This window comes from Equus przewalskii, chromosome 1, assembly GCF_037783145.1.
Source record: "Equus przewalskii isolate Varuska chromosome 1, EquPr2, whole genome shotgun sequence".
Classification (NCBI taxonomy): domain Eukaryota; kingdom Metazoa; phylum Chordata; class Mammalia; order Perissodactyla; family Equidae; genus Equus; species Equus przewalskii.
This window is the reverse complement of record NC_091831.1, coordinates 30,152,879-30,178,992: the sequence shown is the minus strand read 5'-3', so window position 1 is coordinate 30,178,992 and position 26,114 is coordinate 30,152,879. Positions and strand designations below refer to the sequence as shown.

Sequence of the window (26,114 nt, the reverse complement as noted above, 5' to 3'; positions counted from 1 at the left end):
AGTTCCTCAAAAGAATAAACATTTATGCACTCAATAACAGAGCTCCAAAATACATGAAGCAAAAACAGAACTGCAAGAAGAAATGGATAATTCTACAGTTACAGTTTGACATTTAAGTACCCTTTTCTCAACAATTTGTAGAATAAGTAGAAAGAAAATCAGGATAAAGAAGAGTTAAACAATGAACCAACTTGACCTAACTGACATTTACAGAGCACTCCACCCAATGACAGCAGAATCCACATTCTTGTCATGTGCACATGGAACAGTCACCAGGATAAATCATACAGTGAGCCACAAACCAGTCTAAATAAATTAAAAGAATTCAAGTCACACAAAGTATGTTCTCTGACCACATGGAATTAAGATATAAATAAAAACCAAAAGATCTCTGGAAAATCCCCAAGTATCTATAAATTAAAGGACAACTTCTAAATAACCCATGAATCAAAGAAGAAATCAAAAGAGATACTAGAAAATATTTTTAACTGAAAGGAAATGAAAACACAACATCTCAAAATTTGTAGGATACTGCCAAAGCAGCACTTAGGGGGAAATTTACAGCACTAAACATCTATATTTGAAAAGGAGAAAGGTCTCAAGTCAATGAGTCAAATCATTGGTGGACCTTAGCTTCCACCTTAAGAAACTAGGAAAAGCAGAGCAAATTAAATCTAAAGTAAGTAGAAGAAATGAAATAATAAAAGTCAGAACAGAAATAGATGAAACAGAAAACAGAAAAATAGAGAAAAATCAATGTAGCCAAATGCTGGTTCTTTGAAAAGATCAATAAAATTAATAAAACTCTAGCTAGACTAATCGGGAAAAAGAGAAAATAAAAATCACTAACATAAAGTGTGTGAGCAGTGATGTCACTACAGATTCTACACACATTAAAAGGATGATGAGAGAATATTATGAAAAAATAATGCCAATAAATTTAACAATTTATACGAAATGAACAAATTCCTTGACAGACACAGACTACCAAAGTTTACTCAAGAAGAAATAGATGACCTGACTGACACTTTATCTATTAAAGAAATTGGATTCATAGTTAAAAACCTTTCCACAAGAAAACTCCATGCCCAGATGGCCTCACTGGTGAATTCTAACAAACATTTAAGGGAGAAATAGTATTAACTCTTCCAGAAAATTGAAACACTGGAAATATTTCTTAACTCATTCTGTGGGGCCAGCATTACTCTGATACCAAAACCAGATACTCATTACATGAAAACTACAGACGAATGTCCTTTATGAACACAGGTGAAAAAATTCTAAACAGAATTTTATCAAAATGGATTCCAACAACATATAAAAAGGATACAGCAGGACCAAGTGAGGTTTATCCCAGGAATGCAAGGTTGGTTTAACATTCAAAAATCGATGTAATTCATCATTTAATAAACTAAAAAAGAAAAGCCATATAATCATCTCAACAAATGCAGAGAAATCATTTGGCAAAATCCAATATCCATTCCTGATTTTTTTTAAGTCAACAAACTAAGAATAGTGGAGAACATCCTCAATCTGATTTTTTAAAAACTCTGAAAAATCTACAGCTACATCATCATACTTAATTACGAAAGACTGACAGTTTTCTCCCTATGATCAGGAAGATGACAAGAATATGCATTCTTACCACTCATAATCAACTTTGCATTGAGGATCTAGCCACTGTGATAATAAAGAAAAGGAAACAAAAGCATTCATATTGAAAAGAGAGAAGTAAAACTGTCTTCATTCACAGATAACGTGATCATCTATGTAGAAAATCCTAGAGAATCTACAAAAATAGAATCAATAGTATTTCTATAGCCTGGAATTAAGAGAGAAATTAAACATATAAATAAATAAAGAGATATATCATATTCATGACTTGGAGAACACAATATTAAGATGTCAGTTCTCCCCAAATTGATCTATAGATTAAATGCAATCCCAACAAAAATTCCAGCAGGGTTTTTTGTAGAATTTGAAAGGTTGCTTCTAAAATTCATATGGAGGGGCTGGCCCGGTGGCACAGCAGTTAAGTTCACACATTCCGCTCCAGCAGCCTGGGGTTCACTGGTTTGGATCTTGGGTGCGGACCTACGCACCACATATCAATCCATGCTGTGGCAGGCGTCCCACATATACAGTAGAGGAAGGCGGGCATGGATGTTAGCTCAGGGCCAATCTTCCTCAGCAAAAAAAGAGGAGGCTTGGCAGTAGATGTTAACTCAGGGCTAATCTTCCTCAAAAAAATAAATAAATAAAAATAAAGTAAAATTCATATGGAAATGCAAAGGACCTAGCATTGTCGAAACAACTTTGAAAAAGAACAAAAAAGTCAGAGACTAACACTATTTGATTATAAAGTTAAAGTAATTAAGACACTGTATGAAAGTACAGACAGACAATTAGGTCAATGGAACAGAACAGAGTTCAGAAATAGACCCGCACATTTATGAACAAATTTTCAGCAAAGGTGGAAGGGAATTCAGTAGATTGTCTTTTCAACATACAATGATGAAAAAATCAAATATCTATATACAAAAAATAGGTTATAGCTTTAAATGTAAGACCTAAAACTATAAAATTTCTCGAAGAAAACACAGGAGAAAATCTTTGTGATCCTAGGTTAGGTAAAGATTTCTTAGACACAATCCCCAAAGCACATTCCATTAAAAAACAAATTGATAAATTGGACCTCATCAAATTTTAAAGCTGCTGCTCTTTGAAAGATATTGCTAAGAGAATGAAAATAAAAGCCACAAATAATTGAAAGGAAATATTTGCAAATCATATACTTGAAAAAGGTCTTATATCTAGAGTAAAGAACTCTCAAAACTTAATAAGAAAAGAACTCAATTAACCCATCCAATAAGAAAACGGCAAAAGATTTGAACAGACACCTCACCACAGAGGATATATAGATGGCAAATAAGCACATGAAAAATTTCCTTCATTAGTCATTAAGGAAATGTAAATTGAAACTACAATGAAATACCACCATGCACCTATTAGAGTGGCTACAATAAAAATATAGAGGGTTGGTGAAGAAGTGGAGGAACAGAACTCTCATCCACTGTTGATGGGACTGTAAAATGGTCCAACCACTTTGGAAAATGGTTTGGCAGTCTCTTAAAAAATTAAATATATAACTGTCACATGATCCAGCAATCCCACTCCTAGGTATTTACCCAAAAGAAAGGAAAGCATACGTCAGTATAAAGACCTGTACATGAATGCTCATAACAGTCTTAACTGTAATAGCCAAGAAGTGTGCTCTCTGAACCAGCAGCATCAAAATCACCTGGGAACTTGTTAGGAATGCAAATTCGCACATCCCACCCAGACCTACGGAACGAAGAGGTTCATGGGTTTACCAGGTTCCCTTTGAATTGGGAATTGCTCCAGCAATTTTTATCTGAGATTAATAAACGCTTTAGGTAATTCTGATGCAAGCTAAAGTGTGAGAACCATAATTCCCTACCCCCACCCCATTCCTTCCCCTAGATGATGCTGGCACCTCAGCCATACTTTGAGAATAACCACTTCAGAAATGCTTCTCAAACTTCAATGTGCACATGAGTTGCCTGGGGATCTTGTGCAAATGCAGATTCTCATTCAGTAGGTTTGGGAGAGTAGGGGCTTCAGATTCTGCATTTCTAAGAAGCTTCCAGGCGATACTGATTCTGCAGGCCCTGGGCAATTATGGTGAAGACCATTCTTGGAAATGTCCTAATTTCTTAAAAGCGGAGCGCATTTGGCTACCTCAGTTCTTCTTCCAGAGAGAATCCATTAAGTGTTAGGATGGAATCTTCTGCTCCAATACCTACACAGTTTTGGAAGAGAACTAAAGCCCTTCCCTCTCCAGCAGAAAGGGACTCTGTTCTGAAATGTTCTCTTGGCTGCTCTAGATTTCACATTCTGTTAGAGCCTAGCCCAGAGGTTCCCAACATTAGATTCACCTATAGAGCTTTTTAAAAATTCCCATGCCTGGTCCCCACCCCAGAGACTGTTTTCATTGGTCTGGTGTGGGGCTTAGGCATCAGCATTTTTAAAGCTCCACTGATGTTCTTATGTGAGCCCGAGCTTAGCATCACCAACTAGCCTTACGTGTACCCCCAGACTGCTCCTCGCCTCTCTAACATTCACTCAACAAATATTGATGTCACTCTCTAATTCCCAGACTCTGAGCTAATGTACTGGGGATAACCAAGATGAGTAAGCCATGGTCCCTCTCCTCAGGAAGCTCATAGCCTGGTGGGAGAGACAGACAAGTCTACACACAACATTCATATCTATGATAACTGCTAGAACAGAGGTATTTCATTCAGTAAATAGGTATTTAATGAGAATTTTCAAGTTTTAGGCACTAGGAATGTTACAGGGAGCAAGACAGACACAATCCTACCTTCCTCGAGATCATGCCCAACGAGAAGCCCAAGTCACATGGGACACAGAAGAGGGGCCCCTAATCCAGATTGAGAATGATCAGAAAAGTTCCCCCTAAAGTCCTGAAGCTTCCCTTGAACCTTAAGACCTCATATCATCCAGGCCCAAGAAGAGGGGAGAGTATTCCAGGCAGAAGGAACAGCATTGGCAAGGGCACGGCGGTATGATAGAACATCCAAAGAACTAGCAATACCATAGCTGAGGAGGCTTCCCATAAGCCCAACCCTTGGAATTTGTCTAACAGTTTCTCCCTCCACCCACCCGCATGCTTAAGGCAGCCTTTCTCCCGTCCCCTTAATAACACTCTTCAGGGTTCAGTCAGACACGCACAGTTCTCTTCCAGCCCATTCTATCGACCCAGGACTCCACAGTTCTGACACTGTTCATGAGGGAGTCTCAGGCAAGGACTCTCCTCCTCTCTTCTTCAGACCCCAAGACCACTGCCTAGAGATACCCTGGTTCCATTTTTCTGGTACCACCACCAAAAAAGGCCTCCAGATGGAGCCCTTTCACTCAATTCTTCTACCATTGTCAGACACACCCATTTTCGGTTTCCACCGAATTTCCTCTCCACTCAATTTCCTCCCCACAAACCCCAGGACTGAAACTTCAATCATCTTTTATCTGAGGAAGATGATCACAGGAAGCACATTCAATAGACAAGTCAGTTGAGTTGTTCAGTTTGAGCCTTTCCCTCAATTCAAGCAGTGCTGGACTCGTTCTCAGCTCTCTCCTCGCTTCCCCAGCTTCGGTTGAAGCCCATTGTGCTTCTACCGAAAAGCCTTCCCCAACGCCACCCACCTCCAGCTGGACGGTCCCCACCACTGGGCAAAGGTTTCTTTCCACCCGTACAATGTGTGCTCACAGAATTGTCCCCTGGATAATTTGATATCTGGGCACGGAAGACGGTAAATGTTTTAGAAAAAAAGTCAAGATCCAACATGCCAGTCCCCATCTCCTGCTCTCCGCCTGAGAGAGAACCAGAAGATGTTTCCCTCATGTAGAGGCTGCTGTCTGAGAAGCAAGCTGCTGATTTCCTCATGGAACAACCTGGTGAACCTGTTTTAGCCATCACAACAATGTGGCGGTTGCTTCCCCTGATTCCCCTCGCCACCTAGCGCCTCTCCATTCTTCCAGTCGTGCTTAACACCCAGGCCAGAAAATAAGACCCCAGCAGACAGGCAGGAAGGAATTGTTACGAATGTTCCTGAGAGCAGAAGCCATGCATGAGTCATCTTGGAACCCCACTTAGCACCTAGCACAGTGCTTTGTCTCCTCCAGGCAGATTGCTTTGTAACAGACACAAATGAGGCAAAAACTCATGGATTCCAGCCTATTTGAAGAATGGAAGCTGGAACAGTTCAAGGGCAATTCCAGGATTTACCACAGAGTCCACAGAGAGATTTGCTATTTCCCTATTTATTTCCACTTACTATGTCTGGGTTGAGAATGTGATTCAATCGCTCTGTCAGACAACACTTATTGAGCATACGCTGCCCACTAGTGCTGTGACACTGTGACTGTAAAATTCTCATGGGGCCAATCAGACATAAGGACTTATCCTACTAATGACATAAGTAACACTTCCAATGAGCTCTTCCTTAGCATGTCTGTCCACTCACTTAGGGACCACCAAGCTGCGGGGCAGTTGTGGTAGTTTAAAGATAGCTGTCCATTTTTCGCTCCTTCTCCTGTTGTGATCTGGAGTCGAATTCTTCCTTCCTTGAATCTGGCTGGCCTGAGAGACTTGCTTGACCAATAGAATGTGATGGAAGTGATATTCTGGGACTTTCAAGACTAGATCATAAGAAGCCTTGCAGCTTCCACCCAGGCCTCTTGGAACAATTGCTCTGGAGCAAGTCAGTAACCATATAAGAAATCGGATTACCCTGAGACCGCCCTGCTGTTAGGAAGCCAGAGCTACCCTCTGGGAGAGGCCACGTGGAGAAAGAGCTGCCTTACCAGCCCAGCTTCACATGAATGAGGAAACCTTCAGATGGCTCTAGCCTAGCTGCCATCTGATAGCAACTGAATGAAGGACACCACATGAGAACCACCCAAATGAGCTCATCAATCCCCAGAACCATAAGAGATAATAATACAGCATTTATTCATAGATTCTACATTAAAAACAAACAACTATGGTTAGGTAAGATATTATCATTAGGGGCAGCTGGGTGAAAGGTACACAGGAACTCTCTATACTATTTTGCAACTAATCGTGAGTCCTAAATTGTTTTTTAAAGTTATTAAAAAATAAAACACTAGGGGCTGGCCCAGTGGCATGGTGATTAAGTTTGGCACGCTCCGCTTTGGCAGCCTGGGTTCGTGGGTTCAGATCCCCGGCGTGGACCTACCCCACTCATCAAGCCATGCTGTACCAGTGACCCACATACAAAACCGAGGAAGAGTGGCACAGGTGTTGCTCAGGGCCAATCCTCCTCTCCAAAAAAATAAATAAATAAAACTCAAAGTAAATAAAACACTAGCCCACATGATCTAGAGAAGATCCATTTTGAAAGACAGCTGGAGATTTTACCTGAGCCATGTCCCAGATGCTGACGGTACCAGCACTGGCTGCCACCAACAGGTGTGTGTAACTACGGCCCTAAGTGCATCCGCTGGCTTTGAAAGCTCAGAGGAAGGCTGTGACCCCCACCCTCCCAATGCCAGTGACTCAGCCCGAATCCTAATGCTTCATTCGTCACATGCGGGTCTCCTACCAGGGAAACACCCAGCTCTTCCTTTTGTCTAGTGAGGAAAGAGACTGCTTTAAGCTCTTCATTTTTCAAAGACTGACATAACGATATGAACAGGCATGAAATGTCACTCAGCCGAAGAAGAGAGATTTTCCCTGCTAGTGGTTTTTTAAATACCCTTTTCTTTGGTTAAAAAAGAAAAGAGCTCATAACAAACAAGTGAAATCATGTCCTCATTCTACCGCGCTTTAGAGATGTCGTCCCTCTTCAGCTCTTCAGGGAGACCATGCCCCTCACAGACAGCATCCCCAGAGAACAGAACCCAGCCCCACCCCCCAGATACAGCTTCCATCACAGATGGTATCTGGGAAGAACAGATCTCTGGTGCTTTGCAGACTCATGGTTCATGACAGGTGGAAATAGCGACTTGGAGTTGGGAGCAGGTGGGCTGCAAGAAGAAAGACGAAGATTTGACAAAGTCAATAGAGCAATCTACAAAGACTTATTGGAGCACCTGATTTTTCTTAACTCTGAGCTAGGCACTATTGGGGAAAGAAGTGTGAGATAGACACAAAAGACTATGATGGAAAAGCTTTAAACTTCAAAGACCTAGGCTGATGTCCCAGTTTTCCCATTTGCAATACAGCCTTGGGATGGTTTTCCATTCTCTCTGAGGTGACAAGAAAATTCTCCTTACCAACCTCAGAGGCTTGTGAAAATCACAAGTGAGCGAGTGCTTTGTCAGCCACTGGGCCACTGAAGGCTATTATTATCACAGACCATTGTGTAGTAGGAGGTCAGAGAAGGAAGAGGGAACTGGGCAGGAGCTGTCAGGGAGGACTTGATGGAGGACATTGGTCTCAAGTGGACCTTGGAGGAAGGAAAGGATTGGGAAAGGCAGAAAAGGCATTCCTCCCCAGGGGAACTGAGGAAGGGATTTGTATCCTGTGGGGGAGGGATGAAAGTGAGGAAACTTGGCCTAAACTATGAGAGGGGTTTTGATTGAGGAACCATATGGAAAATAAGTGTAGGGAGATAAGCGAGCCTCTGATTACGAAGATCTAGAAAAACAAAGATGTAGGAAAGAGTAAAGATACTGGATGAAGGATGCTCACCAATTTCTTACCTGCAGTGTACCACAGAGTATATCCAATACTCCATTCTCCTGAAATAGTTCTTGCTCTGGTCTATACTGCAAAACCACCATAGTGAACTACATTGGACAGTGGAAATTATGACAATAAAAATAATTTAATCAAACAGTTACATTGGTGGATGCTATATGTAGGGAGGAGGCATTTTGAAATTTACTCTTTATGCTTTCAGAAACAAAATCATTTTTATCTAGTTGGATGTCTTCTAAAAGATGCAACAAACGTCTTCCTGTTTAGAGCTTTCTAGGAAAGGGAACCCTGTCCCCTTCTTTTCCTTCACATACTGATCTACTCCAGAGCTAAATCAGCACACTGACAAGAAAGGGCAGTTTGCACCACTACACAGTCCTTCAGCAACATTCAATCTGGCTGGAACCCCACATCTCCAGTCTGTCATATTCCCTGACCATGGCATCTTACAACTGTTTTTAGATGGTGGTATTCCACGGTAGTAGATAAGTCTCCTTTCAGGATAAAGACCATGAATCACAAAAGGATCTCCTGGTTTTTTTTTTTTTTTTTTTTTTTGAGGAAGATTAGCCCTGAGCTAACATCTGCTGCTAATCCTCCTCTTTTTGCTGAGGAAGTCTGGCGGTGAGCTAACATCCGTACCCATCTTCCCCTACTTTATATGTGGGACACCTACCACAGCATGGCTTGCCAAGTGGTGCCATGTCCACACCCGGGATCCAAACCAGTGAACCCCGGGCCAGCGAAGTGGAACATGCACACTTAACCGCTGCGCCACGGGGCCGGCCCCAGGATCTCCTTTTTTTTTGCACAGTTGTTCTTAATACTTCTTTGGCCTCTCACTACTTTTGGGGTGGCCCTTCTATTTAACCTAACCTTCCTCCTCATGAAAAGGAAATAGCCAGAGGAGTCTAGTTGAATGCTGGAGGAAGGCAGGGCATGCCAAATGTAAGAGCAAATTCAGCCATATTGTGGCTAAAGACCATTTGAAAAGAATCATGCTGGACCTCAGAAGCTGCTGTCTCTCCTGGCATTTGCAAAAATAATCTAACAGTTATTTACGAAATTATGGCTCTTCTTTTTGGTCAAATTACTGCCTGCAAAACAACTACAACTACAGAGCCAAAATAAATAAAACACTTTCAAAATGAGAAAAACGTAGTTGATGCCTCAAAACTTGAAGTCTGAGATTGTGACATGTTCTTTTTGTATTCCTGTTACCTAGCACAATAAACATTTGTTGAATGAACAAATACATTGAGTAAAATCTAATGGTAATAATAAATAATGTATCATGAAAATATGAAAAGGTGACGAATTTTTGGATCCAACACAAAAAGCAAATGAAAATGATCAGTGAAGAAATCCTGTGTACCCAATATGAGTGTAATCATGGCATCACTGGAAACAAACATATATTAACTTCCTACAATTCAAAAATAGCTATGCTAGCTTCTTAGTCTAGAGAGCAAAGCATGGCCATAATTTCCATCCTGAGGGGGCTTACAGATTAATAGAGAAAACGATACTTATTCAACAGAAATATCTGAAAACGATTATCTACAGACTGGCGTGAGAAAGACGGCATGTCAGAAATTGTGCTGGCAAGTTGGAGACTAGGTGGAGTTACTCAGGAAACGTGAAATTCCTTATCATCAACCACTATTTATTGAAACTGATTCTCCCTGATCATGGGGAGAAGATGAAGTTAAAACTGAGAATGAGGTTGAGATTGAGAATAAACTTGAAAATGAAGTGAAAATGAAGATTGATAATGAGAGTGGGGGCTGAGGAGAAGGAAGCAGAGACTGAAGGTGGGGCTAAGGAATGACTAGGGCTTGGTCATCTATACACACTGGGATATTCTTGTAAAAGGAGGGTGAATGGATTTCTTTCCAGGACTTTGAGCAAATTACTCATCCTTTGGGACTCCTAATTTCCTCTTCTGTAAATTGGGATCATAAAAAGTCATTCCACACATAATCACAACTCCACGTTTTCTATGACCTTGCATGCAGTAATATACATAAAAGACCTCTCACAGTACCTTACACATAGTAGAGACTCAATAAATTATGGCTGCCTGCCTCATATATTGGCCTGATGAATCCTTTCATGATAACTCTCCAGGTTTTCCATTCTGTCCTTGTCTTATTAACTGTCCATAGCTTTTGGTCCTTATTTCAGTTCTGCTGCTGATTCACCATATGACCTTGGGCAAATCTCATGTCCTCTCTTAGTCTGGGCTTTTCATCAATGAAGTGAGGATAATAATATCTGTCCAATACACCTCCCAAGCTGGTTATGAAGACAGTATATGTGAAAGTACCATGAAATGCACCAAGTGCCCAGGAAATCTAAGGTATTATTAGAATTAGGCCCTATATGTATCTCTTCCCAAAACTGTGTGTCCATCACCCAGAGGCTGGGGTGAGGCTGGAGAAACACTGAGTAACTTCAGTGAAATCATTATTGCACAGACACCCTAGGATGGTTTCATCAGCTCTGTGATTCTTCCATGGGGAGATTTGCCCACCAAAGGTGTTTGAGCCCTTTAAACATTAAATTGCAATTGCAATTTGAGGGTAGAAAGCAGAGGGAATCAAATGGCCCAAAAACATGTATCAGGTAACCACAGAAACCATTGGACATACTCATATTACTATAAAAATTGTGATCGGCTCCATAGTGTACAGGTTAAGTTCTGCAAGCTCCGCTTTGGTGGCCCTGGTTCATGGGTTCAGATTCTGGGCATGGACCTACACCAACTCATCAGTCATGCTGTGGTGGCGACCCACATATAAAGTGGAGGAAGACTGGCACAGATGTTAGCTCAGGGCTCATCTTAGCTCAGGGCTAATCTTCCTCAGCAAAAACAAAAGACCATAACCTCTCACTTCCAGTAGTTTGGAGGTGATTCCAAGTTGATAGAAAAGACAAGGTCACCAACTGTAAGAATACACTCACACGTCCACACAGACATCCATATTCAGAGACACAGAGAGGGCTAGGCTTATTTGCAGGTTGACAAACTGATTCATGACCCCAGGAAACTATCTTGTCAAATACCCTAGGACGGAGGGGAATTAGATTGTGATGGACCTAAAATTCAGTTTCTGTCCTCTACTCCTAAGCATGATGAGAACAAATAGAGTTGATTTTTCCATGGGGTAGTTAAGGAGTTTTCTTTTGCTTTTGTTTTTCATAGTCCAGAGGTCTTCTATTTATTTGTTTATTTTTACACCTGCTAAGCAATGAATCATAGAGAATGGGTTCCAGCAGCTCAGGCTTCTCTCCATTGGTTCTTACAAAAGTGTGCTTCTTGGGGGGCGGCCCAGTGATGCAGTGATTAAGTGTGCACGTTCCGCTTCAGTGGCCCGGGGTTCACTGGTCCGGATCCCGGGTGCCGACATGGCACCCCTTGGCACACCATGCTGTGGTAGGTGTCCCACATATAAGATAGAGGAAGATGGGCATGGATGTTAGCACAGGACCAGTCTTCCTCAGCAAAAGGAAGAGGATTGGCAGCAGTTAGCTCAGGGCTAATCTTCCTCAGGAAAAAAAAAAGTGTGCTTCTCTGTGGGGAGCAGGCTGGTGCTTCAGTTGGACCCAGGTACCTTTCTCTTTGGCTTCCTTCTTTTTCTGATTATTTTCCTTCATATGTTTTAGGAAGCTAACTAGGCTCTTAGGGTGCTTAATATGCTCATATGTACATTAATTCTCTTGGCAAAAATCATGCCCTTAACTTGTTTGTTTACAACAATGCCAACAGCATGCTTGGTAACACAGTAGACTCTTCCAGTTTTGCTATGGTAACTTTAGTGGGGCATTCATTTGTGAATAGTGCCATTCCCTTGGTGTCAACAGTATCACCTTTCTTGTAGATTTGTATATATGTGACCAGAGGACCAACGCCATGCTTTCTAAAAGGCCTGGAGATCAGATAACAGTCATCGCTCCTCCTTCTCTTTGTGTTGGTCATTTTGGCAAATTACTGGAAGACAGCAGTTCCAACAGAAAAAAAGTGTATTTAAGATAGAAGAATCAATTGATAATTAAGCTTAGGGGAGCTCAATAAAGTCAACCTCACTAGAAGGATGGTTTGGGATAGATCATTGTGGAAGATGAAGGCAGATAAAAACCATTAAGAAGGACAAAGAGGTAAGAAGTGGAAAAAGCCTGGGAACTGAGTGTCAAACCTTATCTTCAGTGGTGGTTTTGTCACTAACAAGCCAAATAAATGACCTTAGGCCATTCATGTGCCTGTTCTGATGCTGGTTCCATTGTCTGTCTAATAAAGTCATTGGACTGCACACATGATTTCTGAGGAACTACATTGTTAGACACAAGTTTCATGAGGGTAGGGACTTTCTCTTTTACTGCTGTGACCCCAGTACCTAGCAAAATGCCAGCCCTCAGTCAATAGTTGTTGAATGAATGAATAATCTAAGCTCTCTTCTAGCTCTGACATCCTATCACTTTTGGCAAAATCACTTGATATAACCTTGGTTCCTCAGCCCCTACCAACCCCCAGTGAGTCTCGGCCCAAACCACCTCTTTGCCACACAACCCCTGTACATGTGGAGGCTAAAGGTCAATCTTGCCCACCCATTAAAAGCCACTGAGACAAACACTTCCCATTTACTCAAAAGGAGAAATAGCTTCGTCCCCAGGAGATCCAAGGGTGGATGACAAAATGGGATATGATCTGACCCTATAATTCGTAGCAGTAAAATTCATGACATATGGATCTTCTAATGGGGTACGATTAGTGGACAAATGAGGCTGAAAGGTCAGGTGTGTGACCTTCTAGAGTTAAGATGGTTGTAAGCGTACTTTTCCTTGGTTTAACAGCTTTCATTCTGAAAGTTTGGCAGCCTCTATCACATGGAAAAAGCCTTATCCCAAAGGTTGTAAATTCAAATGCCTTCAGGGGCTGGATAAGTGCTGCATGAAGTGGGTTGGAAATATGCCAATATAGAATGTAAGAAGTGCTCAAAGTAAAACAAAAAAAAAAATCTAATTCCATTTCAAAATGCTTTGCTGGCAAAAATATTTCTCCCAGAATCAGGCTCCTGGGTTGCCAGTTTGCAATCCAGAGTTACTTCATGATTGCCCTCATGATGGCGGGAGCCTCTCCAATGGCAGCTCTTTGAAAAACCTCAAGCACACAGTAGGAGTTTAATGAATGCTTCTTGAACTAATAGATTGTAGCGAGGGACTGGGATTTTATTGATCTGAAAAATCTGATGGCGTGAGTCCTCTTTATGATCTCTTCTCTCCACCTCGCTTCCCAGTAAAGTGTCTGCTCCTGCTGTTCATGTCCACACTTTCAGCTTGGTCACCTTGAAGCAAACTTGACTTTCGTGGGTTCATAATACTCCAGTTCTCATTTGTCATGCCTCTCTCGCTCTCTCCCTCCCCCGCCCCCCATCCCTCCTCAGCATGACCTCTTCCTCTCAGGAAAGGTCGATCATTTTATTCCCCATTCCTCTGTCCACTTCATGATTTTTGACCCTGACATCATCCCAGCTTTCTCTTTCTTAACCCTCCAAGTTCATGCTTCTCTTTCTATTATAAAATCTACCCAGTAAACCTATTCACATCACAATATTAATGACTTAATATGTTAGTCATTAAGAATGTTTAGTTTCAAAGGGGATATACAGGCAATACTGAACACAAAGGAATATACCCAGAGAATGAAAAAACTGATATTTGGCCAGCTGACGTTCTAGGTGACCCTCAGATCACAGTACAACTGTCACCTTGTAGGTGGAATAAAGACAATAAAGAGCCAGGTAAAATTTCTCCTATGAAGTAAGAAGAACAAAGCCGAATTGGTAGAAAGTTTAGTAGCTATTTGCTTAGGTTCGCACTCCAGTTTTGCTTCCTGCTAGAAGATCTTGGGCAAATTACTTAACCTGCCTATGCCTCAGTTTCCCCATCTCTAAGATGCAGGTAATAATAGTACCTATCTCGTAGGTTGTTGTAAGACTTAAAAGAGTTAATACACCTAAAGTCCAAGAAGAGAGCTTAGCAGATACTAAGAATTCAACGAGTGTTCGCTATTATTATCTGCAAATTAGAGGCCGTACCTACTTCATGGGGGGCAGAATTAGAAGGGTACCTGCATTAAAGGCACCTAGCACAGTACTTAGCACACAGTAAATGTTCGATAAATTCCTATGGTCATTAAAGCGTGTGATGGGCTGAATTATGGCCCTCAATGTCCAGGTCCTAATCTCTGAAACCTGTGAATGTTAACTTAAATCGGAAAAGAGACTTTGCAGGATCTTGAAATGGAGAGATTATTCTGGATTATCCAAGTAGACCCCAAATGTAATCATAAGTGTCCTATAAAAGGGAAGCAGAATCTCAGCAACAAAACAAACAACCCAATTCAAAAATGATCAAAGGACTTGAATAGACATGTCTCTGAAGAAGATACACAAATGGTCAGTAAGCACATGCAGAGATGCTCAACAGCATTGATCATTAGGGAAATGCAAATCCAAGCAATGAGATACCACCTCACTCACCCTTTAGGATGGCTACTATCCAAACAACAGAAAGTAACAAGTGTTGGTGAGGATGTGGAGAAATAGGAAACCTTGTGTACTGTCAGTGGGAATGTAAAATGGTTCAGCTACTGTGGGAAACATCGTGGCAGTTCTTCAGAAAATTAAAAATAGAATTACCCCATGATTCAGCAACTCCACTTCTGGGTATATATCCAAGAGGATTAAAAGCAGAATCTCAAAGAGATATTTGTACACCCATGTTCACAGCATTATTTACAACAGCTAAAATATGAAATGAACCCAAATGTCCATTGACAGATCAATGAATAAGCAAAGTGGTATATACACACAATGGAATATTATTCAGCCTTTAAAAGGAAAGACATTCTGACACATGCTACAACACGGATGAAACTTGAGGACATTATGCCATTGATATAAGTGAAATAAGCTAGTCACAAAAAGATAAATACTGTATGATCCCACCTATATGAGATAGTTAGAGTAGCCAAAATCATAGAGACAGACAGTAGAATAGTGGTGGCCAGGGGCTGGCAGAGACAATGAGGAGTTATTGTTTAGTGGGTCTAATACAGAGAGCTCCTTCCATGCTGAGTCTCCTTTATCTCCAGCAGGCTCTTTAGAGAAGTCAGAGGAACAAGAATCCTTAGAGATAAAGAGAGATATTAACACTTTTTGGGGGAAACACATTTTCGGATCTCTCTTGACCACTGGGAGAATCCAGGTAAATTTTCTTTTGTCCTGGGTTTAGAAGAAGGCAAAAAGCTGATACTCCCAATCTACTTGCAGCAGTGCAAGAGTCAACAGCCAAAATCGCCATTTTTGCAGTTTTTTAAAACAATAGAGCTTGTTATTTCTTTTCTAAATGCATCAGCAGGGCCAGTGGAGAAGGTCTGGAAAGCGACAGCTAAGATTAGCTTCCAACTCCCCACTGAGACCTTGAGTGGCTGTCAGCTCTGCAGGGAACAGCAGCAAACCCTCACGCAAATGGCCTATAAAAAAAGGTCTTGTCAGAGGCACCTTGACCTGCCAGGGCTTCTCTGGTACTCGGATTCCCAGCAGTCCTCCCAGGGTTACGCTCCCTTGCATGATGTATTTCCTCTGCCTTTTTTAGAGCTGCATTATGCTTGCTTCAGGAAACAGCCTCTTCCTTCTCATAAACACAGCCTTGGGTTCCTGACCAAGAGCCCTGCCACTCCACAGCTCCTTGTCCATCCATCACACCTTGCTGTCACCCTGGCCGCAATTGTGGAGAACTGGTCCAATTCCAGAGGTGAACCTGGGTGGGGACAAGGAAGGGGAAAGCCCTGGGAGCAGCTGAGGGTCACACACACCCAGTTCCAGCCCGCTGATGAATTCCCTGGAAGCTGGCTGGCCTGCACAGTGAGCGAGCCTTTCCGATGACCCAGCAAGTGTGATGGAAAAGTCTTGATAAGGTCAACACCAGAGCTCGGTTTGGCGTCGCCACTTCCTCAGCTGTGTGTAGTGCCCAGGTATAGAACAGAGATCCCATGGAGAGATTGGGGAGAGGTAGTGAAAAGCCCTCGCTCCTTGTAAGTGAGTGGTAATGACTAAGGATGGGATTTGAAGGATCGACATGACCCACTCCTAAATATATGCTCTATTGGCTCCAGTAGTGCACCTGGAATTCCCACCAATGGCTTAAAAAGAGCTAACATTTATTGAGTGCTTACCATGTGCCAGGCGCTATTCTCAGTGCCTCATTTAATTTTCTCCATCACTCTATCAAGTAAGTACTATTATTGCCCCTTCTTACAGAAATTGAGGCACAGAAATGTTGAGAAAGTTGCCAAAGTTCACAAAGCTGGTAAGTGGTGGAACTGAGATTTAAACCCAGGTGGTGGTCCAGTGTCCACACACACGTTTCACCATCGTGTATCCGACTACTCAGGGGCAGCTAAAATTAAAGTCAGGACTTCTCCCCACCGTGGGTTCACCTGTGGAGTTGGACCAGGTCTCCACAATCACAGCCAAGGGCATTGAGAATGCCTTCTAGAGTGCTGGAAGTGTTCTATGTCAGGATCTGGATAGTAGCTACTCAGACATATACTATATAATTTTCCATTAAGCTGTATACTTAAGATTTGTGCACCTTCCTATATGTATCTTATACCTTAATTAAACACACAGAAACTCTCTCCCCATTACTAGGACCTTCCCTATGAATATTTTGAAGGGCGGAACCACGTAGGGCATAAGGTGGTGGAGAGCAAAGAGCCTTGTATTATAGTCTCTTGCCAATATTTTTATTTAGGAAGAAGGTAGTTTAAATGAAAAATAACAGATTTGAATGCAATATATACATGCAAGAGAATGGAAGCTGGGACTTGGGGCAGCAGGGAGAGAGGAAGGAGTGTCCCATTACTTTGCCCTGGTCATGAGCCAGTGACCCCTGCAGAGAAGCATGAGGTGGTGAAGTGGTACATGCTTACTTTATTCGTACTTCGCCCCATTCATAATCCTTCAACCTGCTCTTTCCCCAGACTACTCAGTCCAGTAACACGCTCTCAGCTCTCATCACGTCCGAGGGCCTTTCCTCAGTTCTCATCCTCCTTGACTGTCCTGCAACCTTTGGTCTGTTGGCAGGCCCTGTCCTCGGTGATGGGACTCTTCATCACACTTTGGCGACACTACACCATCTTCCTCTTATTCTCTCTCCCTGATGCTTCTTCTCTGTCTTCTTCATTTGTTCTTGGTTTTCTCTTTCCCTCTCCCTGTGATCTACATATGACCTCACCCTTGGCCCTCTCCACTCTCTCTATCTCTATCCATCTCTTGCCATGGCCTCTACCTATTATCACCTCTGCTTCCATGATTCCTAACTCTACAGTCTTACAGATCCCTTTTCTGAGCTTCAATCCTGAATCTCCAGATGACCACTCGACACTGCTCTCTAGATGTTTTCCAAAGGCAATATGCCAAAGTTAATGGGTACTGTCATCCTTTCCCCAAAATCAACTGCAAGCCAAAATTCTTCCTTTCATCCAAGCTCAAGCCTTGGCATCTTCCTCTTCCCCAGTGTCCAGCAAATTCCCAAATCCTTTTAGCTCTCCCTTTGCAAAATCTCTCCAACTGCTTTCTGCCTCAAGGCAGACCCTGATGCGCCCACCCCCAACTCCAGGTGGAGGAGGTAGACACTGGTCTTTGGAAAGGTAGCGCTCTCCCAAAATAACTCCTCCAAAGCCCAGAATCTCACACCACTGACTCATCCCTGGGTGTAAAGCATCATCCTCTCCTGCAGCCCTCTTTTAAGATGCAAAACTCCTGGGAGGAAGAACATTTGCTTCTGAAGATGAGTTAGAATCCATTTCTGTTCATTAGTGTGTGGCCTATAGCAAGTCCTTAACTTCATGGACCCTTGGTTTTCTGGTCTATAAAATAAGGATGTTAATGTTTTCCCTAGCCACCTCACAGTTAATGTTGCTTTAAAGAGAAATTTCTAAAGACTTATGTGCTATTCAATATTTATGATTTTTCTAAGCTCCGCAGCAACTTTGTGTGAATGGTTTTCTTGGGTCCCTAGAAAAAGGACAAGGGTGCTGGGTACTTCAGGACAAGGAGCTTGCCTGGTTCCACCATTTTGCCTCAGAGAAGCCCTGTAATTCTATCATGTAGTTTTACATATGTAAAATATAAATATATGCAACATATATAACATCACATAATTATACTATAACATCACATAATTATATATATATGTATGTATACCTATGCATATACATGTAAATATACATGAAATCACTTTTAATATGTATTCTAGGGAGAGCACTGAGGAAGAGTGATTTTACTAAAATCTAGGAAATAATATGTAGGGTAAAATGTCACGAGGGCCAGAAAGTGTGTTAAAATAATTAGCAAAGAAAAAGAAATAAAAGAAGTGAAATGGGAAAATGTTAATAATTTTTAAATCTAGGTAGTGTATATATGGATGCTTATTATGGTATTCTAATATTTTATCTACTTTTACATGGTTCACATTTTTCATAATATAAATTTTAAGGTGTTACAGACAGGGAAGTAATTAATAATATAGAAAATGTTCCTCATATTTTATTAACTTTAAGAACTGAGTTAAGAAAAAATATATGTAGCATGTTACCATATTTGTACCAAAAAAAGGAAGAAAAAGAATATAATAATTATTATTTGATTATTACTGTGTGGGATTACGGTTATTTTTTTAATCATCTTATTTTGCTTCTCTGTATTTTGTAAATTTTACTTAGCAACTTTTTTGTGTGTATTATTAGATTGTGGAAAATGATACTTAGAAATAAACAAATAAAGCCTATTGGATGGTGAATATTTCAGAGACTGAGAATAACATATTGGTGAAACTCTGAAAAAAAGGGCACTTTCTCTTTTTCAAAAAACAGCTTTTTGGAGGTATTATTGATATACAAAAAACTGCACATATTTACTGTATACAATTTGATAAGTTTGGACATATGCGTGTACCCATGAAACCTCACCACAATCAAAGTAGTAGATATATCCATCACTTCCAAAAGTTTCCTTGTGTCCCTTTGTGTGTGTGTCTGTGTGTTAAGAACACTTAACAGGAGATCCACCCTCTTAACAAATTTTTTAATGCATGAACAGTATTGTTAACTATAGGTGCTACATTGTACAACAAATCTCTGGCACTTATTCATCTTGCACAATTTAAACTTTACACCAATTAAACAACTCCCCACTTTTCCCCTCCCCGAGTCTCTGCTTCAATGTGTTTGACTATTTTAGGTACCTCATATAAGTGGAATCATGCAGTATTCGTCCTTTTATGATTGGCTTCTGTCACTTAACAAATGTCCTTCAGGTTCGTCCATGGTGTTGCAAATGGTAGGATTTCCTTATTTTTTAAGGCTGAGTAATATTCCATTGTACGTATATACCACATTGTCTTTATTCATCTGTTGATGGACATTTGGGTTGTTTCCATATTTTGGCTATTGTGAATAATGCAAAACAGGCACTTTCATATATTTGGTGGCACTGTAAATTGCTATAACCTTTTTGGTGTGTGATTTCTCAATGCCTATTAAAATTCTAAATGCTTACTCTTTTTAAAAAGATAAAAATCTGAAAGAAGAGTGGAGGAAAAATACTAAAAAATGAAGCCTTCAAAAGAAAAAGTAGAGATGAAATGACATAAGAGTTCGTCAAGAGTGGATCGGTTGAATACATTACGGGTCATCCACACAATGGGATACTATGTAGAGGTACATTAAACAACAGCAGTGAAAAATGCTATTTGGTGGGGACATAGATGCAGAAAAGTATGTGCAGAATGCTACCATCTGTGCACAAGGCAAAAAAAAGAGAGCATGCACTTATTTGCTTGTATAATCACAAAATGTTTCCGAAAGTTACATTTTAAAAACTTATAACATTGATTGCCTCTAGAGAAGGACACTAGGGGCTGGGGCACATGAGAAAACAGGAGACCCATACGTTTTGAAATTTGAAAAACATGAACTTGATATCTATTCAAAAAAAATAAATAAAATTACAGTTTAATACAAAATAAAATGAAACAAAAAAGGGAGGATGTGGAACCAAGTCAGTACATTACCAGGTGAGGAAAATTACAAAAGAAAGAACAACTGGAATGACATCTCAGATCATTTTAAAAGCCTCTTATTCCTGTTTTGTTTTGTTTTGTTTTGTTACTATGATTCTACCAATTGAGACTGCTAGGAATAACAATGTTTTGTATTGACTTGCCCCATGGCACAAGTCTTAATGATGGGTTTGGAAATTGGGGTTCCATCTTTAGACTGGCCGTGTTGGGGAATGGAGGTGAGGTGTTCCTCCATCACTCTATGACCCATTCCTTCAGGACCAAGCCCTTCCTAATTGTTCAGAACAAAACCTGATAAGGCAACGTGCATATAGTTTGCTTTGGTGCCTCTGTGAGCACATGATCCATGGGACAGATTGCCTCTGAAAGTTTCCTTTCCCTCAAGATCCAGACTTCTGGGCTCCCTCTCTTCCCTTGGGAGATGTGTGCACAAGGATCTTGAGCTAGTGTGTATTAGGTCAGGCAAACACAGAGCTCAGAGAATGCCTTCTGGAGCAAATACAGGTGACTGGCTTGGGGGTTCTTCTTCTGTACATGTCAGGCTTGAATTGATTCCAAGTGGCATCCAATTCTGACATTTAGCTGTTCTGGGAATCCAGGATTCCCTCCATTACCCCAGGTGATTAAGGAGTTGGCTGAAAATCTAGGACATAGATAATTCAATTGATTTTTACATCCACACAGGTCTGACTCCTTTCTGAAATAGAAATTGGATGTTAGGATCCAGAATTGAAGCTCACACCATAGTCTTACCTTTGTTTGTTTATTCCTTAATTTTTTCACTTCCCAATTGTAAGACTGGGGACAGGTGACAGAATCAAGATTGTTGAATCCCAAGCTAGCAGTGGAGAAAGCTGAGAACCAATCCAGTGATACCATAGAATCCTCAAATCTCTGAATGGGCAGCATCAGGCAGGAGACTGGAAAGTTCTTGCCTGAGAATTTGACGAGCCCAAAGGAAATACCTAAAGACCCTGTCATCAGCAGTTCTGCAAAAAGCAACTCACCCAAATCACCATAAAGTGGAGCTCAGAGTCCAAAGCCCCACTCCTGCTCTCGGAAGGTCCGATCAGCATTTTAGGTGCCCACTCTTAATCACAACCAGACATTCAAGTATGACCAGATAGCTGAGGAAAGCCATTATCATGAAATGCAAAAGTAAAACCTAACAACAACAACAATGACAACAAACAGAAAAAATGTAACGGAAGAAACAGCAATTATGCAGAGAAGAAAACAAAACCCCTGAAAATTATCAACATTAGCTTCAAAGAAATAAGAGAAGATATTGCAATCATGACACAAGAGTAGGATGTGTGTTTCAATGAACTGACATTCAGAGGACAAAATTAAAAGGAGCTCTGGAGAATTAGAAACAATAAGGCAAGAATGAAAAGCTCTTATTGAGGAGGAGGATACCATTGAGGAAGTCTCCTAGTTGAGCAAAAAGTCAAAGAGGTGAGAAGGAGGAATGAAGAGAAAAATAGAGGATCAGTCCAAAGGATCCAATATCCAAATAACAGAAGAGAGAGAGGGGCTGGCCCGGCAGCATAGTGGTTAAGTTTGCACACTCCACTTCAGCAGCCCGGGGTTCACAAGGTTGGATCCCAGGCACCGACCTACACACCACTCGTCAAGCCACACTGTGGGGGCATCCCACATACAAAATAGAGGAAGAGTGGCACAGATGTTAGTTCAGGGCCACTTTTCCTCAAGCAGAAAAGAGGAAGTTTGGCAACAGGTGTTAGCTCAGGTCCAATCTTCCCCAGCAAGAAAAAAAAGAAGAAGAAGAAGGAGAGAGAGAGAGAGAAAAGAAAATGGAAGGGATAAAAATTAATGAAATGATCCAAGAAAATTTCCCAAACTGAAGGACTGAATTGATAGACTGAAAGGGTCTACTGAGTGCTTAACACAATGGATGAAAATAGACCCATAATAAGGCACATAATTGTGGAATTTCACAACATTGAGGAAAATGAAAAGTTTCTACAAGTTTCAAGAGAGAAAAGACAGATGATTTAGAGAGGATTGGGACTTCTTAACGCTAACAAGGAAGCAGAAGACAACGGAGCAATGTTTTTCAAATTCTGAAGGAAAATTATTTCCCAAACAAGAATTCTAGAACCAGACTATCAACAAACACGAAGGTAGAATAAAAGTCGTTTTAAGATGTTCAAGGTCTTAAACTATTGACCTCTCATGTACCCTTCCTTTTTCAAAAAGCTTTTGGAAGTAGTGCTCCTACAAAATAAAGCAATAACCATGAAGAGAACGGGGAACAGGAAACCAATAAGCCAGCCTAGGAGAGGCTGGAGGGAGTCCCTAAGAGAGTGATGGAGATCCCAAGAGAGCACTTTGCCCCCACCGAGGAGGACAGCCAGTTCAGACTGGAGCGGTAAGACTCAAGGACCAGACATTATTAGCATTGTCATCACCAGGATTTCCTCCGCCATTATACCATCTTCTTAAACTGAGGACAGAGTGCCCTGGAGAGCCTGCCCCAGACTCTTATCTATACTTGCTTGCCCTCACCATGTGTGGATCTAATCCTAGCTCCCCCTTCCATGCCAGGTAATGGGCCAGGTGAAGACATTCATTTCACTCCAGAGAGGTCTTCTTGGATCTACTCTTGAGAGTTAGAGGGAGTCTACAGGTGCTTAGAAGCAAAACATACAGAGCAGCCACTCCCTCTGGCCATATATCTATTATTGGACATCCAGTCTCTGTCCCATACTATAGCCCTTCTAAATTCCCTGGTTCCAGAGTCCTAGACTTCAAAACTTATTTAAGGTCTTGTCTGTTGACTTCTCCCAGAGGGTTCAGGCAAACTCTCAGGAATGCCACGGTAGGACTATCACCCGGAGACTCTGTTCACCTCTCCTCCTTCTAGAAGCCTTCATCTAATAGCGACAATATTGTCCTTTCCTCACACAGCTAAATTTGTGTTTGACACTCAGTTTTTCCCCCCAAATTAAGCAATATGGTGTTTAAGGAACACACATAGGCTGAAAAACTCTAATGAAATAGTTAACGATAATGTCTGGGTGTAAAGGAAGGCATATAAGTACGGAGGGTCACACAAGGGACTTCTAAGTACCAGCAATGTTTTATTTCTTTACCTGGGTGGTGAATTCATAAGTGTTTATGTTATTGTTGTTGTTGATATTGAAACTGAACATATGTGTTGTATACATTCTTTTCTGGGTGTTTAGTACACACACACACAAAATAACTATTTAGAAGAAAAAAATCCATAATCCCAACACCTAGACACAATAAGTGTTAACATTTTTAAGTATTTCCTGTCATCTTTATTCTGCGCATTTTACATAATTGAAAACATACTGTGCATATATTTTTGATATGTGCCTTTTTTGAGAGACTGTTTAACAAGCATCTTGTGTTACTAAATTTGTTGCATGTTGATCATTTTAGGAACCATCGTAACATTGCATTGAAACTTTTCCCTGTTTCAAAGAGCATAGCTCTTGGGAATAACATGGACTGAATCTTTGTGCTAGTGGAGGCTTGTGTCTGAAAACGCTTGCAGGGCAGTCCAGAATGACCACAGAATGACTCCCACCACCGCATTACTCTGTCAAAACCCCACCCTTCTTCGAGGCCCAGCTCAAAGCCCACCTCTTCCATGAATTCTCCCCTGTCTATTCTCCAGGAAAACCTCCTTCTTGAACCTTCCAGGGTTCTTGCTATGTATTCCGCCTTTTTGTATAGCTATTTGTGTTCATTTCTTTTCTCCCCTGGTACACTGTAAATTCTTGGAAACAGAGACCCATCTCTATGGGACCTGGAAAATACTAAGTGCTCCATAAGTAATAAGAAAATAAATTTGAAGACTGCTTTTTTATTCTTTGTCTTAATATCTTGCATTACCAATAGTGTTTGTCTATATAATTAAGTCACTTATGGGCTTTCACCTAAATTGAAGGTTCTCAAATAAAAACACATTCTGTTTGTCCATAATTGCCACATTCAGAAATTGGGAACATGACCACCCCTGCTGTCCCTGATAACAGATTTGCTATTTGCTTTGAGGGCTGGATTAAGGAATATTTGAGCTCTAAAAATAACAATTTGTGTTTATTGAGGGCCTATTACGTGCCAGACACCAGACTAAGCAGTTTGCGGGCATCTGTGATTTAATCTCACAGAAACACTAGGAGACAAAAGCTATTTAGTTTCCTCATTTTACATCTGAAGAAACTGAGTCACTTGCCCCAGGTCAACCAGGGTGTATATGGAGGAATTAGGACTCCAACCCAGATCTAGCTGAGTCTTGTAGTCCTCTCTTCTGGGCAAGGCTGCCTCCTCAGAAATAAAAGTAGGAAATGCAAATCTTGATCACCACTTCTCAGTTCCATGTTGCAAAACTAGGTCTCCAGCAAATGGTTAACACTTGTGAACAGATATTTTTATTGATAAATACAAAAGAACAGTGGGTAATGTTTCAAAGGGAAATAAGAAAAATCCATAATTTTACCACCTAACAAATACTGCCATTTCAGAGTACTCCCATCCAGTCTTTTGCCATACACCTTAAAAAAGTTAAAAAAAAAAATCCTCAGATAGTTGTGTATGTCCTTTTAAGCAGAGGGGTCTGTTTAGTGGCAAAGACAGAGTAGCACAAAAGACAAATGTCAGCTCTCCCACAACTTTGCCCAAGGGCTCATCTTGCATCAGATGGAAACATGGAAATATGACAAAGATAAAGTGTAATTAACAGGGAGTTGATCGCCTGCACACTCGAAGATAGCTTGCATATAGCAGGGACTCCTGGACGAGAAGACGAAGCAGAAGTTAATAGCACTAGCTTGTGCTTTGAGTGTCATGTTATGGCTACAGCTGCTGAATGTGCAGCAAAAAGTAAAATATAATTTACTAGAAAATGTTGAACTTTAGCTGCATTCTTTTTTTTTTTTCCTTTTTCTCGCCAAAGCACCTCGGTACATAGTTGTGCATCTTTCTTTTTTTCAGTTGTGGGTCCTTCTATTTGTGGCATGTGGGACACTGCCTCAGCGTGGCCTGATGAGTGGTGCCATGTCTGCACCCAGGATTCGAACCGGCGAAACCCTGGGCCGCCAATGCAGAGTGCACAAACTTAACCACTCAGCCACGGGCCAGCCCCTAGCTGCATTCTTAATTGTTTCATTACTGGAAGTCCATTTTTCTGGGAAAGACACTAGGCATATATTTCTCTCTCTTCCTCTCTTCTCTTCTCTCTCTCTCCTCCCTCTCCCCTCTTTCTCCCCTTTTCCCTTCCTCTCTCCTCTCTTCTCTCTCTTTCTCTGGTAGGCAGAATAATGGTCTCCAAAGCTGTCCTTGCCCTATTCCCCGGAGCCTGTGAATATGTTACCTTACACGACAGATTTGCACTGTGATTAAGGATATAGACCTTGATGTGGGGAGATTATCCTGGATTATCTGCATGAACCCAACCTAGTCACATGAATCCTTAATAGCAGAGAACGTTTCCCAACTGTGGCCAGAGAAAGACTTGACTACAGAAGAATGGTCAGAGGGAGAACCAGCGAGGTGGCAGCTGAGAAGAGCTTAGCCTGTCACTGCTGGCTTTGAAGAAGGAGGAAGGGTGCTATTAACCAAGGAGGTGAGCAGCCTCCAGAAGCTGCAAAAAGGCAAGGAAATGGATTCTCTAGAAGCTCTAGAAGCTTCCAGAAAG

The 26,114-nt window shown here is 41.2% G+C and overlaps 1 long non-coding RNA gene and 1 pseudogene across 2 annotated transcripts in view; both read right to left on the bottom strand.

Moving 5' to 3' along the window:
• LOC139073787 (uncharacterized) overlaps nt 1–26,114 on the bottom strand; it is a 63,471-nt gene that overhangs the window by 21,860 nt on the left and 15,497 nt on the right. The gene's annotated exons all lie outside the window — the stretch shown is intronic.
• Nucleotides 11,444–12,254, bottom strand: LOC139078221 (large ribosomal subunit protein eL21-like; annotated as a pseudogene).